The sequence below is a fragment of the Hylaeus anthracinus genome, unplaced genomic scaffold (genome assembly GCF_026225885.1).
Source record: "Hylaeus anthracinus isolate JK02 unplaced genomic scaffold, UHH_iyHylAnth1.0_haploid 5, whole genome shotgun sequence".
NCBI classification, from domain to species: Eukaryota; Metazoa; Arthropoda; class Insecta; order Hymenoptera; family Colletidae; genus Hylaeus; species Hylaeus anthracinus.
This window is the reverse complement of record NW_026535322.1, coordinates 3,343,174-3,361,073: the sequence shown is the minus strand read 5'-3', so window position 1 is coordinate 3,361,073 and position 17,900 is coordinate 3,343,174. Positions and strand designations below refer to the sequence as shown.

Here is a 17,900-nt window from a genome sequence, read left to right as displayed (position 1 = left end):
GACGAATCGTCGAAGCTTCCGAGGCTGGGCGGGGTGGCGTCTATCGTCGACGAGGCTCGACGGGCTCGATAAGTGTGCGAAATTGCACCGACGGAGGGAGGGTCGCGACCCTCGTGAATTACCGATCGTCGCGGATTAATGGAAGCCATGACTCGTCATAAATTTCCAGGCTGCCCTCATATTTCGGGAATAACGCCGCGAGGAAGAGTTCCGCGGGAACTTTGCACTCGGCTGGCAGCCATACAAATCGGTCGCGCGGGAATCGGCGCTCGTCTCTCTCCTTCGTATATACACCGAACGAATATCACGGTACGTCTCTCGCGAATTCTCAGAACCAGACAGTTTTCAAGTTATTAATAACGCGAATTACTGTCGGATGAAAATTGATGGCCTCTCGTTTATGATTTTTTCCCCGTTACACTAGCTCGAGTTGCACGAAGATGACCCTGCCGCACGTACCTCGCGGCATCTCCCACAACGCAAGCCGTCGAAGTAGATTTATTTTCATTCTGTGTATGGTTTGTGAAACCCCGTGACCGAATATCGTACCATCGACTACAAACGATTCCTCGAGCAGAAATGAGATAAAGAATCCTCCGCAAACGTCTTACAGCGTCCAATAGCCGGCTGCGGTTATCCACGACATGTTCGGAACACAGGCAGTCGATATGTTAAAGAAACGACTAGAAAATACAATTTCCTGGAATCGGCGTTCCACTGTCCGTGCACCAGTGCACCCAACTAGGGATATCTCTGTCGCTGGAAAACGCATCGATTCGCTGCCGCTTACAGTCGATTTCCGGGCTCGGTATTATCTCGAGAGTCCGTCCAGAGCGGCCAGGAGCACGGTCCGCGTCCCGACGCGGCAATATTATCGGGAAAACTGTTCCCAAGCGCGGACAAAAACGAGACGCGAGGGGGTCTCGGTTGTCCCAAACCCTGGCTCCAGTCGATATATCAAAATTACTCCGCTGGTCGACCGTTGCCGTCCGGACGGGTCTTAGCCGAGGGTGGCGACGACTGCTCGGACATTAAATCCTTACCCAGGAATTAGCAGGGAGTGTCGCTGGAATTAACGCGCGGAAGCAAATCTGTTTGCCCCGGCGAATAGAGAGCCGCGATGAAATAAACTCTGGAATTTTCCGGCCTCGTTCCAGACCCCTCTCTCAGAGGTCCTCGCGTACGAATAGACCAACGCGTCACCCTTAGTCGTCGCTTAGGTGTCTCTTAATGGGGTAGAAATATGCTCGTGACGCGCGGTGACCGACTCCAGCCGGAGAACGAAATCATGGAGAGGGTCAGGAGAGTATTCCTAGGATTGCACGAAATGGGACCTGAAGTTTGGAAAATATTGTCCTTGCTGAGATCTGGGGGCATGTCGCGAGGGCGATTCATAGAGGGGATGTTAGAACCGTTGATTTTAAGCGTTGCGCCTAAGGGATTTTGTTCTAATTCAGTTATGGCGTAGTTGAAATTATATTAGGGAGTGTTTAAGCCATCGCTTCACTTAATAACATTTCATAAATATTAATTTGGTATCCTACAAGTCTTCGAGAGTCCTTGTCTATAAAAAAAAAAAGTGGAAATAAGAAACCAGACAACAGTTGGAAATGCGCAAACACAACAACGTATCGAAGTTTCACGAGCGATGCCTGGTATCGGGTTAAAAACAAAATCGAGTCTCTTTCCCATTTACGTAATTCCGAGTTACCGTCGACGCTCTCGAAACACAACAAACAATATCACCCCTCGAGAGTGCGCGTTCCCCGATTCGCGAATAAATGCATCGCGCAGACCGTGCGTCTCTTTGAATATCATTAATGCAACTCGATGCGCCGAGTGTTCCGTTCCGTTTACGTCACCGAGCGCAACGTAACCGAATCCCTCTCGAATAACTCGCGAGGATCGCCGTGTACGTAAGCTGCAATCGTTTTTTGTATGTTGTGGAAAGGTCCCTGTCGGCGGTTTCCTGTGGCTCGATTGACGGTGCAATCGCTCGACCGATCCCAGACCCTCCCAGTGTCGTTCTCTTCCTGCAATTTCCGGAAGTGGAATCCACTTTTGCGTCTTTACGCTCTTCTCCTCGCGTTACCACGGATCTCGGGACGTTAGGTTTGCCAAGGAAGGTAAAACCTAAGCTTGGGGGACCCGGAGAGATTCAGTTTGCGTGAAATATACAAATTCAACGTGCATCTTCACGACTCAGCATCCCGGCAATTCGCCCCCACGATGGCCTAATTCAAACGAGTTATCTTTTAATACCATGGCTTTTAATTCGACCAGCCATTTATGCTTGCAATCCGCGTATGGAGATCCACGGTGAGGGCTTGAACTACTTTCCAACCCCACATCTGATCCCCTCCTTCCCAGAGAAAATGAATCCATTCTAACTTCACCGTGGGGACAAATCGTTTCGCGGATGAAAGATCCAGGTCGACTAATCCGATTCTTTGTCCTCTCGCAGGCTAAACTCGGACGAATCCTAACTGAAAAGACTATCTGGTCTCGTCAAGCCGTGCAATAACGTCAGCCAATTAGCCGCCCCCTTCGAAGACGTCGTTAGAGGAACAAAGTGTGCCCGGTGACGTCACTGTTTGACGAGGAATCATTTCCAGCGTGGGCAGCACACAGCGCCCCAAAGCCAGACGTATCAACGCGCATAGTACTCTACGTGAGGGGACAGGGGAGATCATCGATTGCATTGCGTTTCTGTTTGCTCCGACGATCAAATGTCGCTTCGACGAATCGTCCCGCAGCGTTCGACGCGATATGAATTTTCTCATGACCTCGGTACTCTCTTCACCCTTCCATTAGATTACTATCTCCCTCCTACGACCATTGTCAGGATCTGCGTGGAACACCTTCTATTCTAAAATTTCGATTCGAGGAGCTGATCAAGACAACTATAGGAAGGGTCCTCAATGGCACTCGAGAGAGCAGGCCATGTAAAATAAAATGTTGAATTATAGTAAAAATCCCAACACAAGAAAAGCTGAAGAAACCTTGCCTTTTCCAACCTTTGAATTAATGATCCTTGAGTGCACTTAGTGAAAGAGCGACTTTATCTTATCGGTAGATGCGTTTCGCCACCACCTGACACTGATATCGTTGTCGTAACGCGATAAACTTTTCGTTGATAAACTTTTAACGAAACACACGCGGGCGTGCAACGAGGGGAGAGAGGCGTGGACGACAGTCGGTCGAAAATGATTGGCGAACGGCCGTGCGTTGTTCAAAGGGCGAAAAATCGCTGAATATTCCGAGCGAGACGCGGAAGAACCGCGTTAACGGGAATTCTGCTCGCTGCGGCGCTATTTGCAGAGGACCATGAAAAGTTCATAGCGCGAACCAGCGACCAGCCGCTCGCTCTGTCCCGTTGTTTTCGCGCGATGGAAGGAGAAATGGATTTTTCTGCGCGCGGCGTCGCTCGGCTAACTAGACTTTTGTTATTATTTCGAACGCGCCCGTGGTACTTTCATATCACGCGTTTGATACGAAACCGCCGGCCACAGACGAAGCTTTTCCGCCCATCAAAATTGCGCGTATTATAATCCTTTGTTGCCAGTTTTGTGATATCCACGTTGCTTCGTTTCGCGCGACGACTGTTCCACGATTCTCGTGGTCCGTACTTGAAGTTAGAAGAAATTCGGGTTATCGCCGAGGATGGTGGTGAATCGCTATTTCGAGGGTTTCTGGAGCGAGTTCAAATCTGTATGATAACCGACAATTACGCGAAAAAGCATCCAAACGATTTCAGCCAACGGCTAGAATGCAAATACTCCACTTTGGGAAGGAATTAATCCAATTTACCGAGAGAGGAGCGAATAACAACGCGTCGCAATTCACGCCAGTGGCTGCGGTTCGTTCCGCCGTCGAAAACAACGGCGTTCAACAGAGGAGAAACGCGCCGGTTCGGTTCCGCGATGCTGATCGCGAGATCGTCCTCCTTCGCTTTGACGTCATCGAACGGAAGGTTGAATTTCATTTTTATATTTAAAACACTCTTAAAGTTTGCCGAAGGGGTTGACACATTTGTAATCTCCCGCAACGCTTTTGTTTTCAATTTGCAAACGTTAGTCAGCTTTTGCCAGGTCACGGTGTTAATTGCCACGAAGCAACCGGATGAACGAACTCGCCGCAGTGATGGAACACGATTAGATGCCTTAATCGAGTTCCTCGGCGAGTCTCATATTATCCAGATAAGCGGTTTCCGACAACCGTGGCTCGCGAGCTCCCTTCGTGTCTTCGTTAAGATAGCGTCGCGCGAATATCGAGTGTCATATCCTGGCGCTTCCTCTCCGTTATACAGGAGTGATTCCGCCACACGGCACCAGGGTCTGTTCTGGGGACGTTTGCATAAAATTTCACGCGACGTTCCCGCGACGGGTCCGCCAAGATATGGCTGGCTTCATCGTTCCATCCATAGGGAAGACCCGGTCATTTTTATACAGGGCGTGTCTAGATGGGGGGACATTAGCCGGCGGTCGGATGGGAAATTCAATTTCGGCGAAAATTCAATTTTACGAGCCGGGTATTGATCCTTGGAACCAGAAGGCGACGGGAATTCGCGTTAGTTTTCCAGAAGATGATTTGGAAGACATGGATGAATTCAGTTGGCTGAAGTCAAGGATTCTGATCGAACCGTTTCCAAACTGACAACTTTCTCTCCAATTAATCCCGAGTGACTTCATCCGTGAAAACCAATTTCGAATTAATCCGTGGAAATAATCGTCGTAATGGGTTCATATTGTCCGTCCCGTGTACAAGCTCCGTCCAAGGAAGCCTCTTTCGCGCGTTTGTATAATCCCCCGCGAACTTCAACCGCGCGAAGATACCACCGACTCGGCCGTTATCCGACTCGAGTAAGCATTAACGCTTGGGCGAAGCTAGTCCCGCAGCTTCCGCGAAATTAAACTTTAAAAGTGCGCACCGTAGTCGGGAGAACCGAACGAAACTTTTCGCCATGTTTGCAAAAGAAACTCGACTACTATCGCGATTCGGGACGAACTTGGGAAACAAATGGGGAAAAAAAGAGAGCTCCGCGTTTTCAACGAGACGAAATTCCTAGGCTGGATCAAAATCTCGCAGAAGACCAAATAAAAGATGCCGAACTATTCATCCATCTTTTCTTGCGAAACGAACGGAATTCGATCTATTTTGCTGTGTGGGTGTAATTAATATTGGACGAAGGAGAGTTTTAAAACTATGAAAGATCGCGTAATTTCTCCCTTGCTTGTGTTACTTTCCAAAAATTTCTTCGTTCGCGCATTCCAACTTTCTCAAATATTGATCAGCTCCTCCCTAGACTCGTTCGCCACTTGCCAGTTTCAGATTCCAGTCGCCAAGTTTCGTCACCGTTCCAGTCTCGTCTACCTACTTAACCTCACCGCGGTGTCTTCCGTTTCACCAGCTTTCCGCTTCGCTCGCCTCTCCGGCTCTCTTCCGAGTTCCGCTCGTTTCGTAAGTCTTCTGCTAATCTCCGCCTTTGTTTCGCTCATTTTTTTTCAAGCCTCGGCTACGCTTTGCCCCCGTTTCGCTCGTTTCTTCAACCCTCTTTCATACGGTGCCTTCGTTGTCCTCGTTTCTTTAGCGCTGCGTAAGACTCCGTCTGCTCCGTTCTACTTCCGCGAGGCTTTGCCTCTTCTGAAATTCTTTCCTCGACTCTCCTCGATTCCAGTGGATTCTTCGGGTCTTTGCTCGGGCGAGAGTCGGTTCGACACCCCAAACTCCGTTTCGTGTCTGGTCTCTTCCTAAGGTTCGATTTCACGAAGATTAGGCTCTCTAGGTTCAATGATGGACTCTGTTGGTCTAAATGCTACGACCTTGAGCAAACAATATATTCGATCCCCCAGTTCTCTCGAATCTTTTCCTTTGCATGTCTTTTATTTTCTACTCTCTTCTCCGGCATCATCCTCTTCCTCTTAACCCATCTCTACGTCACTGCTCCCTCATCTCTTTACACTGGTCACTGCGATAATAGTCAGTCAATCATCATTGCCAACACATCCTCCCAGGGTTCGCGCTTCGAATTCTGGCGGCTGGGGCGTCAAAGAGACGCGCGTGTCCTCGTTCGGGCTGATTGCGTCCTCGCTGACCATTAGGCCGGATCTGCCAATCTTCAAAGCAATATAAAGCCACGGGGTTTATTTATGTTGAGCGAGGACACGTCGTGTGCGTCAATATCCCTTCTCAAACCCGAGGAACTGGCCCGTTGCAGGCCACGCCCTTACATAAACAGCATAATCGCGGGGGCGTCCTGGCTAGCGTGCAGCCAGCAGGGGCGACCCGCCGACCTAGCCTTCCCCATTTCGCTTTTATCACCGTCGCGACAAAACGACCTGTTCACTTCCGCGAACCAGAACGTAGGGATTCGCCCGCCTTCGAACCGCTTTTCTTCCGCCTTGTTCCCGTCACAGTGATTGAAAAAACCCTAAATTATATAAGTTATATTTTCATGAATCTATAAATATGTTCTAGTAGCCCATTCGCTGTAGTATTCAAGTCTGCAATTATTGAAAAATATCAAAAAATGTAGAAACAACCAGGCTTTTTTCAGGTTTCCATATAGACCCGACCACTGTGCGCCGTTGCGTCACGACGTCGACGGGGGTGGCGTCGTCTTCGCGTTGATGCTGGCACGCGGAATACGACGTCCCACGAATCCCTCTCTGCTCGGGGAAGAAAACGCCAGCGCGTGAAATTGGGGTCGCGGCATAGTACTGCTTAGGAAATCGTCGGGGCGTTGTTCCTTTAATTTTTGTCGAGCGTTTTAGGACGGTTGCACGGCGATTAGTTGGATTTTATGGTGCTTCGCGGCTCGTGGAGGAATTTCTACCAGCGAGATGGAGAAGTTAGGATCTGGAATACTCGGATCCTTCGAGAACCATAGCGATCAGATCTATACTATCCCGGAACGAAGGCCAAATTACCTATCTCCTACAACGAATCAATTTTTAGATTATATGACGAAAGATGTCCAAGTTCTGCGATTCCACTCTAAATTAAGAGCGCATAGGTCGCGTACCTATTCCACACCCCCCGCCCCTCCCCGATACCAGCACTCGCAATTTTCATTGCGTCCGCGGCGTAATGAAGTTTCAACATGGAAACGTTAAGTTTTAATTTAAATTTTCGCCGTTAATTAAAACGCGTTCGTGCAATCTCGTTTCGGATCGGACTTTTTCCGGCCGACACAAATGTTAACCCACAATCAAATACCGAGATCGTAATTGTACCGGTAATGTCTGAGCGAAATATAATGTAATATTCGTCGGGGCGGTCGAATTTTATTACGAGCGACTATGTTAAAAACGAGCGTAAACACACGTTGCATACCAGGGAGCTGGTAACGCGGGGCTGGGAGAACGCGAAACCAGTGTTTGCGTGCTCCAACAGAAACAGGAATTAGTACCGTGCGCGGCCGAATACGAACGACCACGAATTGCCGCGAATTTCAAGGAAAATGCGTCGCTACGGAAATCGTGTAGCGAGCGCGGCCAACGATCGGAGCGTAATTAAAACTGGAATAATTAATCCAGCTGGCGTACCATCGACACTGGTTCTCGAGAGTTGTAATACGTTCATCGCAGAAAAGCACACGTGGTGAAATTTCCGAAGAGCCAGATATATTAAATGCGTAGGAATCGCTGCAACTCCGAACGCCATGTTTAATCAAGATGTCCTCCGAGGTGTTCAGATCTCATGAAGATCTCCAAACCCAAGGAAGTCCAAGGTATTCACGGTTCCACAAAGACCGACTCGTGAACCTGTCGACCACGTAGACCACCGAATTCAGATCTCACAAAGACCATAGCATGCTGCAAATCCCACCATAGCTACGTCCCAAGAAGAACAACGCGTCCAGACTCCGGACAGTCTCCCTTGCGATACGTGCGCAAGGTCTAGATAAACCAAGATCCCCTATGCGAGCGCACTTTAAATCGGAATTTGCCTGTATAAAAGAAAAAAAAACATCGCTTTAATCTCCGTGGGATACCATCGGCGGGGCGAGTGCGATTCCCTGGAAGTTACGCGGTTTTCCCTCTCCGCATCAACGCCTACCCCACAGAACGTCGAGTTTCTTTATTTATTCGGCCGGTGGCCGCGTCAGAGGCGTTTAAAAAAAAATCGCAATACCGCGCGAACGTGCCCGGAATAAGGCTTACACCTTCGCTTTAAAGGGTATTTTATGAATCTACAGGTTGTAACCTTGTTCTTCTCGTTCGATTAAAGCTCCTCCTTCCCTCGGGCGACCCTAGCCGAGACGGACTAAAATATCACCCTCGCCTTTCCAAGGCCAGGCAGTTTCACGCTTCGCGTGTATTTATTCCGTCGAACTTGCCCTGGGATTTTATTTAACTCCTTTTTACTTCTTTCGCCTTCCCCCTCCCCCCCTCCCCCCGTCTATCGCAGAAAAGACGCTTTTACTGCCTCGCGCGTTGCTCGGCGTCGCCTTTTAAAAAGTTGCTCCGCTAGAAAACCTTGGAATTATTTATACGCTCTTCATCGCGAGAGTAAAAAAAAAAAAAAAAAGTTTTGATTGCGAAACGCGTCTTTCGTCCAACCTGGAGGGGGTACAATGTTAACCCGACGTTTCATGTTTTTTCTTCTCCCTTTATTTTTTTATTCGTTTCGCGGCTTAAGAGTTCCCTTAAAAGGCTTTGGCCTGTGTTGCCATACCCTTTAAAGCTTCGAGATAAAACAAAGGATAAAATTTTTTAATAACGCGCTAATCTCCGAGCTTGAAGCCTTTTTAACCTTTTCTGGCGGTTCTTTTTTTTTTTTTTTTTTTTTTTAATTCGTGGCCAACGTCAGCGCAAGGTGATTTTTCCATGGATTTTCCAGCCAGTTGGCAATTTTGTTACGCACTCGACGCCGATTACATTCGTCCGTGTGTTGCGTAGCATTTTTCATGAATGGTGATGGAACAATCGTAGTTTGGTAATGTAACCAAGTTCGTTTCGATTTGGAGTGATTCGAGAGATGTCTGTGCTTTGTACGTTGAAGGTAGGTGAATTTAATAATTAAATTATGGATTGGGCATTTGATAGAGAATTATTCGCCACATTTCGATAACTAATCCAGACCTAACCAACCCTTTAAAATATACAAATTGACGTCAATTCGTTCCTTCCGGCGAATACCTTGGCTGCGAGCACAGTGAAACAAAGCTGCAATAAAGAAAATATGGAGCACGTCAGAGGTAAACAGAATGGACCTGTTAATTTTGCATACTCGGTTTGCTCGAGCAATCAACAACCTTAATCGCGAGTTACGACGCCGTATAATGCAGTTACTCCTTTTATCTCACCGAAGGCGGGGGGGCTGTATGTATATTGCTCCCTGTAACAACGTTATCTACCCGCGGCCATCCCCGTGAGGAATCGCAACGCTTCCGTAATACCGTTCCTTCCGTTATTTAATTTTATAACCTCGTTTGCACTTCTTGAAAAGATACGGTTCGCGTTCATACGGCTTTGTTTGAATCTCATTTGCGAAACGATACCGTTATCATCGCTCGATGTAATTAAAACTCGTCGTGGAATGCCGCGGGTTTCGAGCGAATACCTATCCGAGCACGTGTGGTGCGCGTTTGAAGACGAAAAATCTATTATCCGATTAAAATGAAACCGCGCCCGAAGAATTCTGGTTGTTTGCGTCTCAAACGTTTAATTTAATATATATAAAGTAAATATTGGTTTATAATTGAATATAACGTTTATAACGCCGACGACGTATAAAAAGTTACGCTTCAAAAACTTGGTTATTCGCTGGCCGCCACGTCAAACCCTAATAAAACGCGGTAACACGCTGAAATCTGGCGTAACTCGAAAACATCTGAATTCGTTCGGTGTTTTTGCCCGAATCGGCAACTGTACGCGTATGGGATTAATAAATCGACCATGCAACGAACTGCACTTCTGGTGACGCATTGTTTTCCATTTCCCAGTAACCGTGATTCATGCGTCCAGCAACTCTAGCGGGTAAATCTGATCGTATTCAACCGCGTCGTCATTCAACCGAGAAACGATTCCGAGCGGATCACTCGAGGCCCGATGAAAAGTTCTCCCTCGTCTCTGCTCGCTTTTCCCGTCGCGGACCATCGTTGCAGGAAACGGATGACGAGAGGAGCAGAGCGGGGGGGGGAAGGGGGGGCGAGTTGGCGGTAATTAAGGACAGTTACCCCGTAAGAGGCGAGTCAGAGTTAACGAGGGTCGTCACGCCGCCAACCATCGACGGATTCTGCGGAGCAAGGTAAACTCCTGACCGGTTAATTTCGGTCGAGTCGAGTGCATAAACGACTCCGTTTAGCTCGACGCGAAAAAAGCTCTCCTTGTGACCATTCGCGCCAACGATTCTCAACACCTCGCTCTTTCAAAGGGCTACTGTATTTATTTTCGAGTGGGAGTGACTAAACGAAAAATAATAAAAAAAAAAAAAAAAGTGGAAGTCTCAAGAAAAATGAAAGTCATTTACTAAAATTTATAGGCTTATTTGCCTAACCACGCTGGTACACGCGTTAAAATACTCGTGAAAAAAATGATTACAAAATGAGAACAAAGTGGTCTAATTATAAATGTAAAAGACAATACCAGGGGAACCTATACCACCGAATAAGAATTCCTCCCGCCTGTGATTTGAAAGACAGTCTGGCACGCAAAAGGGGGTCCCCCTTCAATTTCAATCGGGAAACTTCGAGGAGGAGAGATCCACGGATCAAATTGAACTCTGACCAACCAGCGACCCTTAATTTCCTGTTCGACTTCTTAATTGCATGCTCGCTGACGGAACGTGCACTTAGAGCGATGCCGAGGCCCAGCAACGAGGGACATCTAATTTGAAAGGAAACTCTATACGCGAATTCCGAGATCAAAGGACACGCATCTGTTCGCGAACGTCCAAAAACCGGCGCGTCCCACTTTCCCCCTTCGCCGAACGATTCCTGGATATCAAACGATACGCGATCTCGTCGAAATATTTTCCGTTTACGTTGCCATTTAATTAGATGCTCCGCGCGCCCGACCGATCGTTCCTGCTGTCTGAACAAGCAACGATAAGAATCTTGGTAATTACAGGTACCGTGAAGTAGTATAATCGTTCGTGCCGTTGGGGGAATCGAGATGGGATTGATAACGGTTAGGATAGAGTGATTGACGAATTGAAATCGGGGTTTAATTAGCGGCGTGAGTCACGGTGTTGAACAATTGCGAGCGTTTGATAGTAGTGTTTGAAATGGAATCTTAATCTGAATAAAAAAATAATGAAATTGTCTGAAATTATGAAATGAATGTTTTTACGACAAAGTTTCTATTTTTAAGCTTGGATCCTCTTCGGAAAATATTATTATGTAATTTGCTTTCGGATGATTTTAACCTTTGCCACCGTTTAGGAGATGCGAACTATTTTTGTCTCATTATTCGAACAACTGGAATGGCTGACAGATAAAACAAGTTGATGGGATAAATGAAATTGGATCTTCAATGACAATTCTGCAAATGTCCACTTCCGGATGACCGCGTCACATCCAACAAAAAATCGAGTACAGAAAAAAGAATTGCGAGTTAGTTTCATTTAAAATTCAAGGAATACTTTTTTCGTATGAAGTCATCTGATACTCTTCTGCACGGGCTTCTTCACAGGTGGAAAAGTAAACTCTGTTCTCAATTTTTAAAAACAAGTCAACATCGCAAACACATTCCCTTTTGAAAGATAAAGTAAAATCCTCTCAACAAAAACAAGGTCTTAGTTGCCTCTTCACTCGTGAATCTCTTGAACGCAATTACATCCCAGCCGATCGACAAAGCATCAATGAAAAGGAGAGAAAACAGATATACACACACACACATAGTTAACTCAAAGCGTCCGCTGTGGGAAACACGCAGAAATCAATCCGCCAAGGGTGAAAGAGTCTCCCGAGAGCCGAAGATACGAGTCGATCGCAAAGATCAAAGTCTCTCAAAGAGTTACCCAGTCGCCGCGAACGCGGTGGGAGGTTTAATTAAAAAATTAGCTTCACCTTCGTGCACGAGAGACGCGCCAGAGACGAACCAGCCGGAAAGATAGCCGAGAGATTGGTGTAAACGACAGCCAAGGGCACTTTCATTTAAAACGAACTGTATCCACCCCGGGCTAGTATGGGACGCGACGCTAATCCAATTTGCGACCAGCCGTTCCTTTAATCCTTTGGCGCACACAGCTTCCGGCGTAACCAAGTTTTTAAATTAAATTTTCAAGGCTCCCGCAAATCCCCGACTCGACGCCCGTTCAACGTCGATTTTACCTGGTCGCTTTCAGCGCTGGCCAACGTCAACAATACCGATTTTCGATCGCGGATCGATTTTCAAAAAAGTCGCTCCTCCTCGGGCGATTATCGATTTTCTCACGTACGAGTAAAAAGAGTATCGGGACGGGGAACAAAAAATGGTATTCCTTTGGGAGGAAAAAATGGATTTTTAAAATTCTTTGGTTATCGGTGGATGCATTATTCGGATTTGTTTGACAACCTGCGAGCATTTTTCTGGTTTCCTGGTTTTCTCTATTACACATTTACTATTTGCAAAAATGTCAAAACCCTACACCTAATATTTTCTTGAATGAACAATTAAGCGAAATGAAAATGATTAAAAACCATGTACACCGTGAATACTTTAAATACGTTCACCGAAATAACCGGTCTTCACGATTACGTGGTTCGCAAGTGACGTGTCCGAAGGTATCGTGACGTGATCCCGTATGGTAATTTGTACACGAATCGTACAACCCAACCCAAAAGACACGCGGACGACCCTCGAACGGACACGTAGCCGATTGATCGAGCCAGCCGAGCATCGGTTGGCCGAGACAAGACACAATTAAGCCTGGGTTTATGTACATGCAGATGCCAGCCGAGCCAGTGGAACCGTTCCGGGAACCAGCGCGTAATTACCGACTAGGAACGGGTCTTTGCCAGCAACTCGAGCAAGATAGCATTATAGGAGCTGCTGCAGTCTAGTAACTAGTGTTCGGAACTAGTGCTCTAGCAAGCAAACTGGCTTTTAGATAGTGCCTAAACTCGCCTCGTGGAAACGTGTTGGTAACTGACGGTAGTTCTCGGTGAATAAGTTAAGAGTACAGGTTAGGTATACATTTACTTAGAGACCGTGTACCTTGTCTTCGTCGTATCTGACAATGAACCGAAGACTAGCGAAAGATAACCGACTGGAGAACGCTGAATTGAGATGAAATTTACTTCGAGGGACTCCCAACATTTTCTGACATTATTTCCAATGCATAAAGTCTGTAAGACATGCCTCCTGTAGGACAACGAAGTCTGTCCACTAATTAGGATTTCTCTTCTTAGTGACAGTTATTCGTTCTTGCCTGGAAGTTGGCTAACTTCGTTCATTATATTTCTTCGCCATTACTTCGGCAGTCTGCCCGCCCGACTCGCATCATTTAATAAAAGTTTTAATTCTTAATTTCTCGATGTTCCTTCCATTCTTCTGTTTTATTGCCGGAAGCGACGCACGAGCAATTAAGAAGCATCGAAAAAGTCTCTCGCAAAGAGGAGCTCCGCTTCTGTTTCAAACACTGGAGGAGAACGAAATTATGAAAATTTCTTTCCTTCGCTCGTGGCCATATTTGCACAGGCAAAATCATAGTTTCAACCGTGGCCCGTAATACGTGTACAGCAGCAAATAAAAAGGAACAAACTCGACGAGATTAAAATTGAGCTTTTCCTTTGTTGGGTGGTAAATTTAGCGTACGAATTCTCCTGAATATTTCAAATAGTTGGGGGTGTTTTTAATCGAGAGGTTTTTTGTCTTAGAGTTGCGTAACTAAACAATAGAGAAAGCACTAAGTGAACATACATAGACGTTACTAGAAACCAGGCGTCGAGGGATAACTCACAGGCTGCGCAGGATTCTCCTACCTAACACTACACTATTCGCCCCAACATCGTTCAAGCTACGTTAAAGTTTGCTACACAACTCATGGACTCTGCTAAAAACCTAGAAGCTTCCCATACCGAGGTCCAACCACGAACGTAAAGATCAGAGTGTCATGTCTGATTCCAGGATTCTGGCAACAGTTGTGGTCCTCCCCAGTGGATGGGGAAAAAGTGTTGCAAGGGAGCGCGAAGACGAAGCCCTTTCGCCGCTGGAACACGAGCCACGAAGCAACCAGAACGCGTGTACCGGGTCGGCCTGTGGCGCTAGGCCCTGAGGAGACACTAGAAAAAACGCACAAGTGGAAACGTAATATAGCGGCTTTGTGTCTGCGGCACTCAGACTGTCGCCAGAATCCTCGTGTCTCTTTCCATCGTTCCAGCTTCTCGACCACCCTCGCTCGTCGTTTCTCCCGCCCACGCATCGCTGGTCCTCACGGTCTTCCTCTCTGCCCGCTCCAACAACAATGACACTATAGAAAACCGCGAGGGATAATACGAGCGGGTACGCAAGACCCTAGACAAAATCGATTTCACCCCTGGCCATGCCCATAGACAGGCCCCACCTCCCCATCTTCCTCGCCCTCTCGACGCATCACCTTTGATTCAGCGAAATTCGAGACGTCTTTCCACGCCACTCCGCCATTGTTTCACGTGGGAAGAGCGGAGAGGGGAGTTTATCGAGAAATTCGAAACGACGCATCCCCCTCACCCCCTTTCTGTCTCTCTACGTGCACACAATCCTGCCTACGTGCCCCCTTAGTCCTTTTTCCTTCCTCCCCTTTCTATTCTGCTCGTTCCCTTCCGTCCAGCTCTTCCTCGACGTTTTCCTGTCACGTCAGCCTACCCTCCCCCTTTGGTGCCCTTCCACCCTTCGTCACGAGCCATCCTCGGCGTGTCCTGGGCGAGGAAGTAGGTCGACCCTGGGACGATATATCGATATCGAATGTCGACGCATTCGACGTAAATCCTCGCCCTTCCCCGTGCCTCCCGAGTTCTGGAAACTTGAGTTTCGAGTGGCTAGACCTATCGATATCACTTTAACAGCTTGCAAGAACTCGAGCGGTTTTGAGACCTTTCGCGAAGGATAAAGAAATACGCGGAGACGAGTGGGAACAAATTTAGATGTCCTGTGGAAAACATGGACACGTGGTATTAGAAGTTTGGTTTATTTTTATTTTAAACAAGCTCTGTGAGGAGGGATGGGTTTGAAAGCTTGGAAAGGAGCGTCGACGCAGAGGGAATTCCCCGTATTTTTTCGCGACCATGCCAGCGATTTTCTTCCCTTTTTTTTCTGGGATACGAGGCGACCAGATGTCGCGGAAGCTGTTTGTATCGGCGCGATTGGAAGTCGATTTAGCGACGCGCGACGATGCGAACCGGGTGCATCGGCGAACCGTCGCTCACGGTGTCATGGGTTTTATGTAAACAACTTCCAGAGAGAGAACAGCGTGTCTACTTCCCTGTCGACGTCCAACCATTTCGAATTTTATTTACCACGGAAACTTCACCATGCTCGAGGTACGCTGAATACGTTTGGCTTGCGTATTTTACACGGGCGAATCCAAAGATATAAGACTCTTATAAGTGAATACCTTGCTGAACGAGTTTTTCTAATATTTCTAACTCCGACGCGATAATTCTTCAAGACCTAACAAAGATCCTAAAGTTTTTACGACACTATTCTCTCGACTTACCGCGGTATCTGTCGCTAGTAGAGCAAGAAAACGTTCGTCCGGCGCGTCTATTTTTGCGTCTCGGCCTACAGACGGTTCAACGTATCTAAATAAAAAGTCTAGTCACACCGTTACGGCTTCCGATTCTGCGTGCCACGCGGATTCCCGTCGCATCAATGGCCCTAAGCTCCGTCGGAGGTCATTACCTCGCGGATGGAATTCAGTGTCACGGAGAGTGTATATTCGCAGGACAGCGTACCGCTTTCACCCGTAGTGAATCGAGGCGCCTACCGCGGGAGAACTTCACAATGGACGGGGCGAGAATAGCGTTTGCGTAAGAGCCGCTGTTATATACGTCGGAAATAGACGTATTATGCGATATTCCCGTGTCAAGCGTGAATTGGAAATGCGGCAGTTTCGAGGGTCCTGGTTGTATGAGGCACTTGTCGGTCTATGGATCGTGCACACTGGGGAGGGGTTGAAACGAAAGTTCCGCCGGATTGTTGCCTAACTGGTTTCATAGAAACTAGTTTGCGCAAGATAGACCACGCCACGGTGAGTAATTAATCGTTATAATGTGCCCGCTCGAGCACGATTTTGCGTTACTTTTTCAGCAACCGTTAATTTGTGTAAACCGGCGTACTTAAGTATCCGCTTACCGTAATTAGCAAGGAATTTTATTGCTCGCGATCGGAAACCGTGAAAGGCCGAGCTACGTTGTGATAAATTAGTTTTCGCTCCTTGTGGCTGGAAAGTTGGCAAGTCTCGCAGGATATAGTTGTTCAAGTTGTTCTTACAGGATCAATTTAGAAGATTAATTCAATTTTGATAGAGAAGTTGAATGGGTTAGTAAATGTTATCGAATTCGCTTACTTATTATACAGTTTTGGTACTTGGATAGGTTTCAACGTAAGAGATGCAATGTTGAGAGTCAAAGTTCCTTACCTGTAACATACAAAAGGAAGTATTAATATATAGCTCCACGAATACTATTCGATTTTTAATGAAAAATATCCCTCTGGATTGTGCTGAATACATTGAAATATTCAAGCTTCTTCAGACTCAGCATTCCTACCGCAACAAAATTTAATATGCCCCGCACTTAAAGTGAAACAACCCCAATCCACGTTTGAAAATTACGTCAACCACGGTGTATCAATATTCCATAGGAAGCTACCCTCCCGAATTCGAGTCTACCAAAATTCCTTTAAGGTCAAAGGACGACCTAATGGAACGGGTCGAGAGTCGTCAAAGGATTCGGTAAGGACACGTCAAAAAGCGAGAGGACATTTCGATTTCATCGACTGAGTGGAGTCAGGACGATCCCTTCGAGCCCCTTTACGATGCGGGGTGTTGTCTCCTGGGCCTCGAGCAGTGCCGAAGACTGCCTTTGGGGGATGGACGTCTAGAAAGGTAGGAAGGAAGCAAGAAAGCAAGGAACGCGAGACGACTGTGCAGCCAACCAGAGGGCGTAGTTGAAATTCACCTGACGTGTTGCGAAAATATCTTCAGGGCTGCGAGAATTCAAATATTTCTTCGATCATTCATCGAATCATCATATCATTCCTCTACGTAATTACTTGGAAGTCAAACTGAAAAAAAGTACCGAATGCAACCTCTAGAAGCATGACTAGTTATACAACTTTGAAAAAATTATATCGGTGCTTACTTAAAAATTACACACCAAGTATATTCCATAGTTATATGTTTTCTATAAAATTCTGAATTTTTATACAAATGTATCTTCTTAATTGTTTTTGTTTGAGGATCGGTGTACTCCTTTATACGTTCGAATGCGATGGTTGGTTTACTATTACCTTTAGTAAGTAGAATAAGAGAACGCCAAGAGACCGACTAAAACGTCTGACCCAATACATTCCGCAGCCCTTCCCCAGAAGCAAACGCTAGCATAGGCTCTGCGGCATCATTTCTTACGTACGCACGCTCCGATCCATTTAATTATTAACAACCCTGTTCACAAAAAAAAAGGAACAGCGATCCCTCCGTGCCCCTTCACGATCCAGGGTGTCGTATTCGAGACTGTCGCATCAGCGAGGACCGCCCGGAGGGAAAGCCGCATAAAGTCGGGAAGGAAGGAAGGAAGCGAGCGAGCAAGGAGCGCGAAACGACTCGAGGACCAACCGAAAGGACACGCTACAATATCGTTCGCCGAGCCTCTTCTTCCACAGCGACGCGGTATTGATCCTGTTTGCCACGTGGCTTTAGTATTCGGCGCGCAAACTTTCGCGAAAACGTGTCCCGCATGCCTGCGGCGCCCCATAATTGTAGATTCAAAG

The 17,900-nt window shown here is 47.0% G+C and overlaps 2 protein-coding genes across 2 annotated transcripts in view; both read right to left on the bottom strand.

Annotated features, from left to right (window-relative positions):
• LOC128895799 (uncharacterized) overlaps nucleotides 1-17,900 on the bottom strand; it is a 193,110-nt gene that overhangs the window by 110,910 nt on the left and 64,300 nt on the right. The window lies entirely within an intron of this gene.
• Nucleotides 1-17,900, bottom strand: part of LOC128895317 (fasciclin-2) — a 107,075-nt gene that overhangs the window by 56,389 nt on the left and 32,786 nt on the right. The window lies entirely within an intron of this gene.